The sequence below is a fragment of the Polypterus senegalus genome, chromosome 3 (genome assembly GCF_016835505.1).
Source record: "Polypterus senegalus isolate Bchr_013 chromosome 3, ASM1683550v1, whole genome shotgun sequence".
Lineage (NCBI taxonomy): Eukaryota > Metazoa > Chordata > Cladistia > Polypteriformes > Polypteridae > Polypterus > Polypterus senegalus.
In genome coordinates, this window is record NC_053156.1 from 7,120,418 (window position 1) to 7,133,190 (window position 12,773).

The following is a 12,773-nucleotide window of genomic DNA, read 5'->3' on the forward strand; positions in this document are numbered from 1 at the left end:
CCATCTTTGATGAGCTCCTGCCTTGACGCCACACCAACAACCAAACATAAAACTGGCACACAGGAGTCGATAAGAAAATGGATGACACGTCTAGAATTTGAAGAAGCTGCTCACTGCTGATTATTAATACACAGAATGCAGAATATACAACATCAATAAATACAAATTGTCAGCACTGAATATTACTGTGCACTGTTTTAAAACTTACAATTAATCACTGAAGAAGCAGGGCTAAATATTTTAAAACTTAATATTATTTTAAGGGCTTTTCTGAACCAGGGATAAAAAAAAGCGTAAATAATAGGATTAACTCCAAAGCTCACCTCACTGACCGCTACTAAGAGGTTCCTTATTTGTTGCAAGAAATATGTATAATCATAGACACAAAAATCCATCAAAGTGACGGGTAACCAGCAGATCATAAAGACGCCCACCACCAGTCCGAGGGTCTTTGCTGCTTTTGTTTCTGACGCTTTAGTTGTGTTTGATTTGCTGCTCTCCAGCGACTGCGTCTTTTCAATCAAACATTTAATGGCTTTAGAATGTCTTTGGGCAACTATAAATATTCTTGTATATGAACATATCATTACTGAATATGGGATAATAAAAATTAAAATTAAAAACACATAAGTTTCATTCTCATATGAATAAAATAAACATCTTTGTTCACATCCCTCTGTTTCAATATCACTAAAATATACAAGAGTGAATGTATATATGAATGAATACAACCACATCACCACAATACTGACCTTTGTGACATTCAGAGTTATTTCTGAGCTGTAAAAGAATGGATTACAAACAGCAATGTAACGATCGACAGATATTAACATCACATGAGTAACAATGGCCACATCAAGAAATATAGCAAGTGACTGATAGACGTAACAGTAAATCGCCCCAAAATACCAGCAGGTTTCAATCTGAAAAATCGAAGAAAAGGGCAACACAAACAAACCCACCAAGAAATCATTTAAGTAATTTTAAGTAATTTTTATATCTGAGGTGTGTGATTAACTGTTGTGTCGATTATGTAACTTATAATTGGAGAGTCACCAAATCTGGAGTCAAATTCCTTGTATGCTGCGTACTTGGCTAATAAATCTGATTCTGATTAAAAATCAACTTTGGGTGACCAAAATGTCAGTCACTCCCATCAGTTCACAGAGTTTTCATCCACAACTCATCAGGTTACCCATCTGCCTCTGATGCTGACAACTTAATGCCATCTGATCCTACCACATACTGATGGAGTGAAGACACTCGGTATTTCCTGCGATGACAAAGTATAGTCAGTGTACTTCACATCGGTTCACAAAGCACACTGCTGGAGCAGATCACCTTTACAAAGGTCTGAGTTCAAAGCTTAGGTCACAGCAAGACAAACACCTCATTTCGTCACTGTGGCAGAACACCTCGAATAGTAACCAGAAGCCAGAGAGGAGGCCATTGGCATGTAGCTGGAGTGGCACAATGGATTAATGACACAATGATTAAGCTACTATGCTTACTACTTGTTGTCCTCGAGTGACCACTCCATAGCAGCACGGACACAAAGGACAGATCCACCTGTTTCAGATCTGACACTCAGACTGCTGCTGTAACAGCCGGCTGACACAACATCCACATCAGTAACAGGACAGTACAGGCTACATGTTATTTTTGTTAGAGCAAGGCAATATTTCATAAGTTTTGCAATTAAGTAGTTAGACTCCATGGTTTATCATCCACAGATATACTAATAAAAGGCAAAGCCCTCACTGACTGACTCACTCACTCACTCACTGACTCACTGACTCATCACTAATTCTCCAACTTCCCGTGTAGGTAGAAGGCTGAAATTTGGCAGGCTCATTCCTCACAGCTTACTTACAAAAGTTAGGCAGGTTTCATTTAGAAATTCTACGCATAATGGTCATAACTGGAACCTACTTATGTACATATATACGGCCATAGCCTGCAGCTTGGTCGCATTGAGGGCGGAGTTGCGCCCCTCATCGTCACGCCTCCCACGTAATTGAGTGCCTGCCCATATAAGGCCGTCCATCAGAGTCAATCAAATAGACAAGCTAACGCTAAATATTCGTGGGTAAAGGACTGTGCTTATGCAAACGATAGTGTTTGGCACAAACTCAACGAAAGTGCGAGAGAAACTTTTAAGTACCGAGTCTTAGCTAACATTAAATAAAGCCGTGAACATTGCAAGATCGCAAAAGAGAGAGGCTCACGTGAACTGACTGTGAACACAGTACGTAGAGAACAAGGAAGAGCTCCAAAGAGCACTGAACAAAAAATGTATTACACAATTGAGAAGACAGCCAAAGAATATGAAGCGAGTGACGCATACAAGCATATTCATAAGTGCAGCTACTGCGGAAACAAAGCACGGTGTAAACCGTTAGTTTAAATTAGGTTTATAGACACGCTGCCGCTGGTGTTTGTCATGTCTACGATGAATACGATATTTGCGAGATACAAGTTTAATGAGAAGACGCGGGGTATAAACGAGACTTTGGATCACTTTGTAACAGAGTTAAAATTGCTGTAACGGAGTTAAATTTGTGGGTGAAGGACTGTGCTTATGCAAACAAATAGGAACGCAAGGTGTAAACCTTAACTTTAAATTACGTTCATAGATACGCTGCTGCTGGCGTTTGTCATGCCTAAGATAAATACGATATTCGCGAGATATAAGTTTACTGACAGGACGCAGCTCAGCAAAAGTGTGACAGAAACTTTTAAGTGCCGGGTCTGAGCTAACATTAAATAATTGCTGGTGAAGGACTGTGCTTATGCAAACGAATAGAAAGCAAATGTTATGTTATTTTTAAAATGTTTCCTTTTCTTTTCAATAACTTCTTTAACACACTTCTTCTCCGCTGCAAAGCGCAGGTATTTTGCTAGTGATTTAATAAAACCCTAAAACAGATGATTTGGCGGGTGGCCCATGATGGCCCAGCCTCCTGGGATACAGTGGTGCCTTTCCTCCTGTTTGCTGTTCGGGATTCCCCCCAAGCATTTGGCCACCAACAGCACAAGATGTTAGACATTTTTAATTGGAAGAAAGTACAGGGACTTGTGAGAAACCTCATAATTTGTTGACTGAGACATTTTGCTGCAAGAACAGATTTCCAGATTGTCTTCTATTGCAGTGGTACATCTGCAGCGCGAGCAGGATGTGCAAAAACGTGATTCTGACAAGATGAGTAAACTTTGCAAGTTTAAGAAGTGGGATCGCATACTGGTATTGATCCCGTCGGATCTGCATAAATTTTGGGCTGAATGGCTAGGTCCAGCAGTGATAGAAGAACATATGTTCCCAGTGAATTACAAAGTTAGGGTTCCCGGGTGACAGAAACCAGTGCAAATTTTACATGTTGATCTTTTGAAGGAGTGGCACAACCCCCTTGAAGTCCTGGTCACATCCTCAGCGCTCTCTCAGATTGAAGTCGCTATTGGGCATGACTGCCACTCAGAAAGCAGAATTGTTAACACTGGAAATCAGACGTCTTTTGGCCATTCCTGGCCAGACAGAAATTGCGGACCACAAGATCATACGTCCAGCCAGTGTTACTCTACATGTGCCCCCATATCACCTGCTAGAGGCAACAAGGAAGACGATACATGAAGAGGTTCAACAGATGCTCAAAATGAGTGTAATTTAGGTCAGCAAAAGTGAGTGGTCGAAGCCCTATTGTGCTTGTCTCAAAATCCAGTGGTTTGGTTTGGTTTTGTATTGAGTTTAGGCATTTGAATAAGATTTCCAAGATAGATACATACCCAATGCCCCGTGTGGATGAGCCCCTAGACCTCACGAAGTGTTACTGGCAAGTGCCCTTGGAGGAGTCCAGCTGCAAGAAGATCACATTCGCAACTCTGAATGGACTGTTTGAATTTACAAGATTCTGTTTCAGTCTCCATGGATCACAGTTGACCTTTCAATGTCTGATGGACCAGATCCTACGTCCCCATTCCAAGAACGCGGGTGCCTATCTAGACAATGCATTCATCTTAAGTAACAACTTGAAATCTGATCTAGTCCACCTACAGGCAGTGCTTAACTGCTTGAGGTTGATGAGGTTGATGGCTAAACCCTAAGAAGTGCAAATTGGTTATGTTGGAAATGCATTATTTAGGGATATTCCATGGGGAAGGGTTTACTGAAGCCTCAAATGAACAAAGTGGGGGAGGTGCTTGCATATCCACGTCCCAAAACCCAGAGGCGGGTTTGTAATTTCCTCAGGCTCACAGGGTATTACAGGTGGTTCATTTCCCAATTTTGCGCATCAGGCCACCCCCCTCACTGACTTGACGAAGGGCAGGAAGAACCATAGTTTTCTCTGGACAAATGCCTGTGACAGAGCCTTCTCAGACTTAAAAGCTGTTTTATCCTCATTCCCAGTTCTGTGAAATCCAAACATTTCGAAGGAATTTATTCTGCAGACAGATGCAAGTGCTTTCAGTTTAGGAGTGGTGCTTTCACAATGTTTTGAGGAGGAAGAACACCTCATCACATTTGTCAGTAGGTAACTGCTACCCAGGGAGTGAAACTCGACCATTGAGAAAGAATGTTTAGTGATTAATTGGGCTGTGGACGCCTTCTGCTACTACTTGTGTGGGGAAGGGGTTTACTCTAATAACTAAACACATCCCATTCCATGGCTATACAAACAGAAGGACAAGAATGCCCGGCTCACTCAGTGGTTTGTTAGTTTACAGGTATTTGATTTTGATGCTCACCACCGTTCCAGGACTGCATCGGTGCGGACAAAGCTAAGAGGAGGGATGTGAGATTGCTGAACTTTTTTGAGACCATCCCTAATAGAATGATACACAGAGGGATGGCACGCAGAAGAGAAACTGCTGCGTCTGTTGAGGGCTGCTTGTTCATCACCGAGGAAACTTGAAGTTCAGGGTGCAATAGAAACAACTGCAAGCTGATCGCTGCTGCACGTAAAGTGTCTGTAGTCTGATGGGTGATGCAGGGAATGTTATAACGGCCACAGACCTGCCCTGACCCTGCCAATTTGCTGTGTCTGTGTATAGCAGAGGGGTAGATTATAGATAGATAGATAGATAGATAGATAGATAGATAGATAGATAGATAGATAGAAAGATAGATAGATAGATAGATAGATACTTTATTAATACCAAGGGGAAATTCTTATTAATCCCAAGGGGAAATTCACATACTCCAGCAGCAGCATACTGATACAAAAAAAAACCAATGTTAAATTAAAGAGTAATAAAAAAAAAAACAGACAATAACTTTGAATAATGTTAGCCTTTACCCCACCCCGGGGGGAATTGAAGAGTCGCATAGTGTGGGGGTGGAACGATTTCCTCAGTCTGTCAGTGGAGCAGGACAGTGACAGCAATCTGTCACTGAAAATACTCCTCTGCCTGGAGATGATCCTGTTCAGTGGATGCAGTGGATTCTCCATGATTGACAGGAGCCTGCTCAGCGTCCATCGCTCTGCCACAGATATTAAACTGTCCAGCTCCATGGCTACAATAGAGCCTGCCTTCCTCACCAGTTTGTCCAGGCGTGAGGTGTCCTTCTTCTTTATGCTGCCTCCCCAGCACACCACTGCGTAGAAGAGGGAGCTCACCACAACCGTCTGGTAGAATATCTGCAGCATCTTATTGCAGATGTTGAAGGACACCAGCCTTCTAAGGAAGTATAGTCAGCTCTGTCCTTTCTTGCACAGAGCATCAGTATTGGCAGTCCACTCCAACTTATCATCCAGCCATACTCCCAGGTATTTATAGGTCTGCACTCTTTGCACACAGTCATTTCTGATGATCACGGGGTCCAGGGGGGGCCTGGGCTTCCTAAAATCCACCACCAGCTCTTTGGTTTTGCTGGTGTTCAGGTGTAAGTGGTTTGAGTCGCAGCATTTAACAAGTCCTTGATTAGGTTCCTATACTCCTCCTCCTGCCTACTCCTGATGCAGCCCACGATAGCAGTGTCATCAGCGAACTTTTGCACGTGGCAGGACTCCGAGTTGTATTGGAAGTCCGAAGTATATAAGCTGAACAGGGCCGAAGAAAGTCCTGTCCCCTGCGGCGCTCCTGTGTTGCTGACCACAATGTCAGACCTGCAGTTCCCGAGACGCACATACTAAGGTCTGTCTGTAAGATAGTTCATGATCCATGCAACCATCTATCTATCTATCTATCTATCTATTGTGGCTTGTACCTCCTCCAGACTGCGAAGGGGCGACCGCCCTGGTTACATTGGGGGCCATGGGTAGAGGGCTTGGAAGCCCAGCCCTGTAGGGACCCGTGGCCACCGCCAGGCGGCGCCCCGGTTCCTGAACAACCCTGGAGCCCAGCACTTCCGCCACACCAGGAAGTGTTGGGGGGAAGAAGACAGGGGACACCCGAAGGGCTTCCGGGTGCGCAGCTGGCACTTCCGCCACACTGGGGCGTGTCTGCGGAGGAGTGCCGGGAAGCAGCTGGAGCCCATCCGGATTCCTATTTAAGGGGCGGCCTCCCTTCAGTCAGTAGCGGAAGTCGGGTGGAAGAGGACAGAGCTGGAGAGAGGACTGGAGGCGGCCAGGAGAAAGGCACAAAGGACTGTGACGCCTGGACTTTGAGGAATCGGTGCTGGAGGCACTGGGGGTGCACGTAACGTAAATAACTTGTAAATATTGTGAATATCTATCTATCTATCTATCTAAAACATGCACTCCTTCCTTTAAAGCACCTTACAAAGACCAGTGGCCTCATGTATAAACGGTGCGTATGCACAGAAATGTTGCGTAAGAACTTTTCGATGTTCAAATTGTGATATATAAAACCTACACTTGGCGTAAAGCCGTGTACTTTTCCACGGTACCTCATACCTTGTCGTACGCAAGTTCTCCGCTCGGTTTTGCAGACTGGCGGCACCCAGCATCAAAGCAATGCTGCTGTTCCTGTGTGGTTACTCTTTCATTTCCCTGGCGCGGCTCTATAAATATACTGAAACTAACCGCATATTGTTTATTAGTGTAATGCATCTGATTGTAATTAACTTGTAACAATATAATGGTCCAGGGAATAGCCATAGTATTCCAAATACCATAACTGCTTTAGTGTTGTTATTCTCACTGCACCTTCTTCTTCTTCTTTCAGCTGCTCCCGTTAGGAGTTGCCACAGCGGATCATCTTTTCCATATTACTCTCACTGCACCACTCGGAGTATTTATATCACTGTATCTGAGTGTGAATCACAGCAGCAGCTAATCGGAAAGAGAATTATCGGTGTGCATCTTCAAGCACACTCTACCTCAGTCACGGCAAAACGTTTTAAAGCCTTTCCTGTACGGACCTCCCGGTTTAGAGACAGTTTCATCCCAAGAACTATAAACGCAATCAATCAAGTGCTCCTTGTAGAACTGTTTGTACTTTGGTCTCGTCCGATGCAAGAGATGGACGTCTGAAGTGGAGCTCCGCTAGCAGCAGTGTTATTTTTCATATTATTTGTTTATTATCCTGAGATATCCTGTATCTATTCAACCCAAGGAGACGGCTACAGTATATATGTAAGCATATATAAAAATGGCCAGCAAAAAAGGGGGTCCGAAAGAATCGAAAACTAAAGCTGCACCCAAGCTAAGATCAGCAAGCCCTAGCTCAAGATATGGCCTCTCAGAGAGAGACCTGGATCAGCTGGGCGAAAGTACAGACTCTTCGGGACCAAGGTCCGCTACATCATCACCGGCTGAGAGTGAAAAGGGGAGCGAAGGTACGATCATGAGTGCAGATCTCGATAGCTCGCTGATCGGAGAAGAACACCTGAAACTGGAAAATGCCTTACAGTCCACGATCTCAATTACTTCATGTGAGCCCGGAATAGAGGGGACACCGGCTACAATAGAGCCTGACGCTTCACCTACGGTACAAGAAAGCACAATTGAAATGTCTAAACTGCAGGTGATGTTCGCTGAGCTCATACAAGATATAAAGAAAACCGAGAAGGCAAATGAGAAAGTAAGGGCAAAGGCACATGAGAGACTGAAACACGAATTGAAACAGGAATGGCAACAAGCAAACGAAACGCAGCGGCAGGAGTTGCAACAAACAAACGAAATGCAACGGCTGATGCTGCAACAGACAAATGAAAGGCTGCGACAAGAAATGCAAGTGGAGATGCGACAGGTGCTGGGTAAAACTGAAACGCTAAATGATCAATTGAAGGATCTCAAGGGGACATTCACGACTAGGATTGAATTAGCTGAAAATTTAGCTACCAGTGCTGAAGAAAAAGCAGAAAATGTCAGCTCCGAATGCAAAAAACTCGGAGACAGACTGGCTGCTTTGGAAGATGGAAGTAGAAGGTATAATGTTAGAATTGAAGATCTGCCTGAGAATCGAGTAAGCTCAAACCCTGTGAAATTGGCAGCTGAACTTTTTTCTAATAAATCGGGGACAACTTTAAAGCAGAATCTGAGATAGCAGCGGCTTACTGCATATGCGGATAAAACACCGTTAGACCCAGATCTTTTATAGTTTGTTTTGAACGATTATAATTTAAGCTAGAGGTGATGGCACTTTTCAGAAACAAGGAAGATATTATATATGAAAATAACCACATTCGTATGTTCCCTGACTTCTCTCAAGCAACAGCTACTAAATGCGCAGCCTTCTACAACATTAAACAGTGGTTACGGCAAGCCAGCGTCAACTACAGCCTCTTGTATCCAGCAAAACTGAAAGAGGAATGGCAGGGCCAATTCTATGTCTTCGCTAACAAGGAAGAAGCAGAAAAGGAATTAAGAAAGCTGATCCTGGGACTATTCTGATACATAATAGTGAGTCATGGCGGTTAATGATAAAGCAAGGATTAATAATCTACTGTCTGATCTATTTATCAGAATATATTCTCATATATTCTCATTATTACTTAGTATTACAAGGGCGCTATCTGTTTATGTTTTATTGTGCTTAATTAACTTTTCTTCTTTCTTTTTTTCTAATTATTTCATCTCTACCCTAAATGAGACTGTTCAATATCATACCATTGGTTTATTGTTATTGCTATTACTGCATTAAGACTTGTTATGCTTATTCTGGACACATTTTTAACACCATCATCCGGGTGTATCATCTTATTGCACTAAAATTGCTGAAGAATATATATATATATATATATCCATCCATCCATCCATTTTCTAACCCGCTGAATCCGAACACAGGGTCACGAGGGTCTGCTGGAGCCAATCCCAGCCAACACAGGGCACAAGGCAGGAACCAATCCTGGGTAGGGTGCCAACCCACCGCAGGACACACACACAAACACACCCAGGCCAATTTAGAATCGCAAATCCACCTAACCAGCATGTCTTTGGACTGAGGGAGGAAACCGGAGCGCCCGGAGGAAACCCACGCAGACACGGGGAGAACATGCAAACTCCACGCAGGGAGGACCAAGGAAGCGAACCCGGGTCTCATAAATACGAGGCAGCAGCGCTACCACTGCGCCACCGTGCCGCCCACTATATATATATTAAGTGCAAAATTCCTTTTTTTTTTTTAAGACTATATTGGTAATAGATATCTCTATCTTTTAACCCTAAAACACCGCTGCATTGGGGCTTGTTTTGCTTTGAGGTGCTCTGTCTCTGAGTATGTCAGAGGACTGGGACTGTGTGAAGTGGTTTTTAGCCTCACTTGTATTTGCATTCATTCCCAATGTGAACACTCAGAAAATTATAATGGCTGAGGACTTTAATTGTGTTTTCTAAATCCACTCTTAGATAGGACTTCTATCAAAGGGGGGACGACATCTAACACTGCAAAGATAATTACAAAGTTTATAACTGATCACAACTTATCAGACCCTGGAGGTTTTTAAACCCAAACTCAAGAACATATTCTTTCTACTCACCAGTACATCATTGCTACTCAAGGATTGATTATTTCTTTATAGATAATAATTTCTTGCCTACAATTTAATCTTGTAAATGCGATGCTATTGTTATTTCTGACCATGCACCTCTGATCTTGGAGCTAAAGTCACAATGCCCCACACACTCACCTTGCAGATGGCATCTCAACCTGCTTCTATTAGCAGATGAGAATTGTGCAGAATTTATATCCAAACAAATCAGTTTCTTCCTAGAGACAAAAACATCCTCAGAGAGTTCTGCAGGAATTCTCTGGGAAAGTCTCAAGGCCTTCTTAAGAGGACAGATTATTTAATATCTTTCCCACAGAAATAAATTTGAAACCAAGAAAGTAGCAGAGCTAAAAAGCGAAATTACTAGAATAGATGAAGGACATGCCAGGCTTCCAAGCGAGGCTCTACATAGAAAAAAGCAGGCTCTGCATTCAGAACTAAACCTCTTGACAAACAAAGAAACTGAACAACTAATTTATAAGTAAATACATCATTACTATGAACACGGAGAAAAAGCTAATAAGCTTTTAGGTCAACAAATCCACAAGCAAGAAGTATGCAACGCTAATCCCAGCAATCACTAACACGAACGGAGACAAAATCATCGACCACAAAAATATAATGCACACATTTAGAGACTACTATAAATCCTTATATTCTACTGAGTTTAAAGAAGACAGCACACAATCTAATACATTTCTGGATACATTACAGATACCATAAAAAGATACTTTTCATGTGGAGGAACTGGATAAACCTTTGGCATTATCAGAATTACTAAATGCTATAAAGTCAATTCAAGGAGGGAAGCAGCAGGCCCTGATGGCTACCCTGCAGAATTTTATAAGAAATTCTCCATTCAGCTAGCCAGAAACAAGCAAACTCTTCCTCAAACGTTTCGCCAAGCATTAATCACTGTTTTTCCTAAACAAAATAAGGACTTATTACAACGTCCATCATACAGACCAATTTCACTTTTGAATAATGACGTTAAGATACTCCCAAAAATCATAGCTAGAAGGATGGAGAAAGTGCTTCCTTCAGTAATATCACAAGATCAAACTGGATTTATCAAGGGTCTACACTTATCTTCCAATCTCCGACGCCTGTTTAATGTAATATACTTACCAACTAAGTCAAACACCCGAGAAATATTATCATTGGATACAGAAAAAGCATTTGACATGATTGAATGGAAATACCTTTTTACTACATTGGAGAAATTTGGGTTTGGCCCGAATATTTGTGCATGGATCAAACTACCGTATACCAATCCAGAAGCTTCAATTTGTATCAACAACATTTGTTCAGACTACTTTAAACTGGAACGTGGTACTAGACAAGGATGCCCCTTGTCACCACTGCTGTTTGCTATCGCAATTGAACCACTGGCAATGCACTGTCATAATACAGATCAGATAAAGGGGATTATCAGAGAAAGATTGGCACAGAAAATTTATCTATATGCAGATGATATGGTACTGTATATATCAGACCCACAAAATTCTGCGCCCGCAGTCTTAACAGCACTCACAGAATTTCAAAAGATCTGTGGTCTCAGAATTACTCTGAATAAAAGTGTACTCTTTTCAGTTAATTCTCAAGCATATAATATTAAATTAGATACTCTACCTTTCATCATTGCAGATCAGTTTAAGTACCTAGGAGTAAACATCACAAGTAAATATAGGGCTCTTTATCAACAAAATTTCACCGTCTGCATGGACAAACCTTCATCTCACTCTAGCTGGAAGAATTAACACTATTAAGATGAATATTCTTCCTAAGCTCCTTTTTTTATTTCAAAACATTCCAATATACATCAATAAATCATTTTTTAAGCAATTAGATTCAACAATAACCTCATTTATTTGGAACTCAAAACATCTACGCGACCCTACAAAGACAAAAGGCAGAAGGTGGCATGGCACTACCTAACTTTCAGTTTTATTACTGGGCAGCAAACATACAAACTATAAAAACCTGGACACAAATAGATGAAATACACAAGCCTGGTCCGCATTATAACTAAAATCCTGCAGTACTTCTTTATATTCCCTGCTCTGTGCCCCAATAAATGCAAGTCATCAGCAATATACTAATAACCCAATTGTGCTTCACTCACTCAGAATATGGAACCAATGTAGAAAGCATTTTAAAATGGAGAAGCTTTTATCTGTGGCACCTCTGCAAGAGAACCACCTCTTTCAACCTTCACAAACATATGCAGTTTTTAATATCTGGAAAAATCTAGGATTAACTTGCTTAGAGATCTTTATATAGACAACGTCTTAGCATCCTATGAACAATTACATTCCAGTTTAACATTCCAGCTACACATTTCTTTCACTATCTTCAAATTAGGAATTTTGTTAAACAGAACCTTCCCGATTTTCCTCATTTTGAACCCTCGTCCATGCTGGAAAAAATATTGCTCAATTTCAAGGACTCAGACACCATTTCTGCAATATATAAAATAATTTTACAGTCCCTGCCTTTCAAAGATCCAAGAGGACACTGGGAAAAAGATCTCTTAATCAATATATCAGAAAAGGAGTGGATAATAGCAATGCAGAGAATTCACTCGAGCTCCATATGCGCAAAGCATACAATTATTCAACTCAAAATGATATATCGAACACATCTGTCTCGCCTAAAACTCTCCAAAATGTTTCCAGGGCAAGATCCAACCTGCGAACGTTGCAATCAAGTCCCAGCCTCAGTGGGTCACATGTTTTGACCCTGCACCAAATTAACATCATTCTGGAACAAAATGTTTAATTACCTTTCAGACAGCCTTGGTGTCACAATCGCTCCTAATCCATTAACTATTGTGTTTGGGGTTCTTCCAGATGGGTTTAAAGTGGAGAAGAACAAACAAATT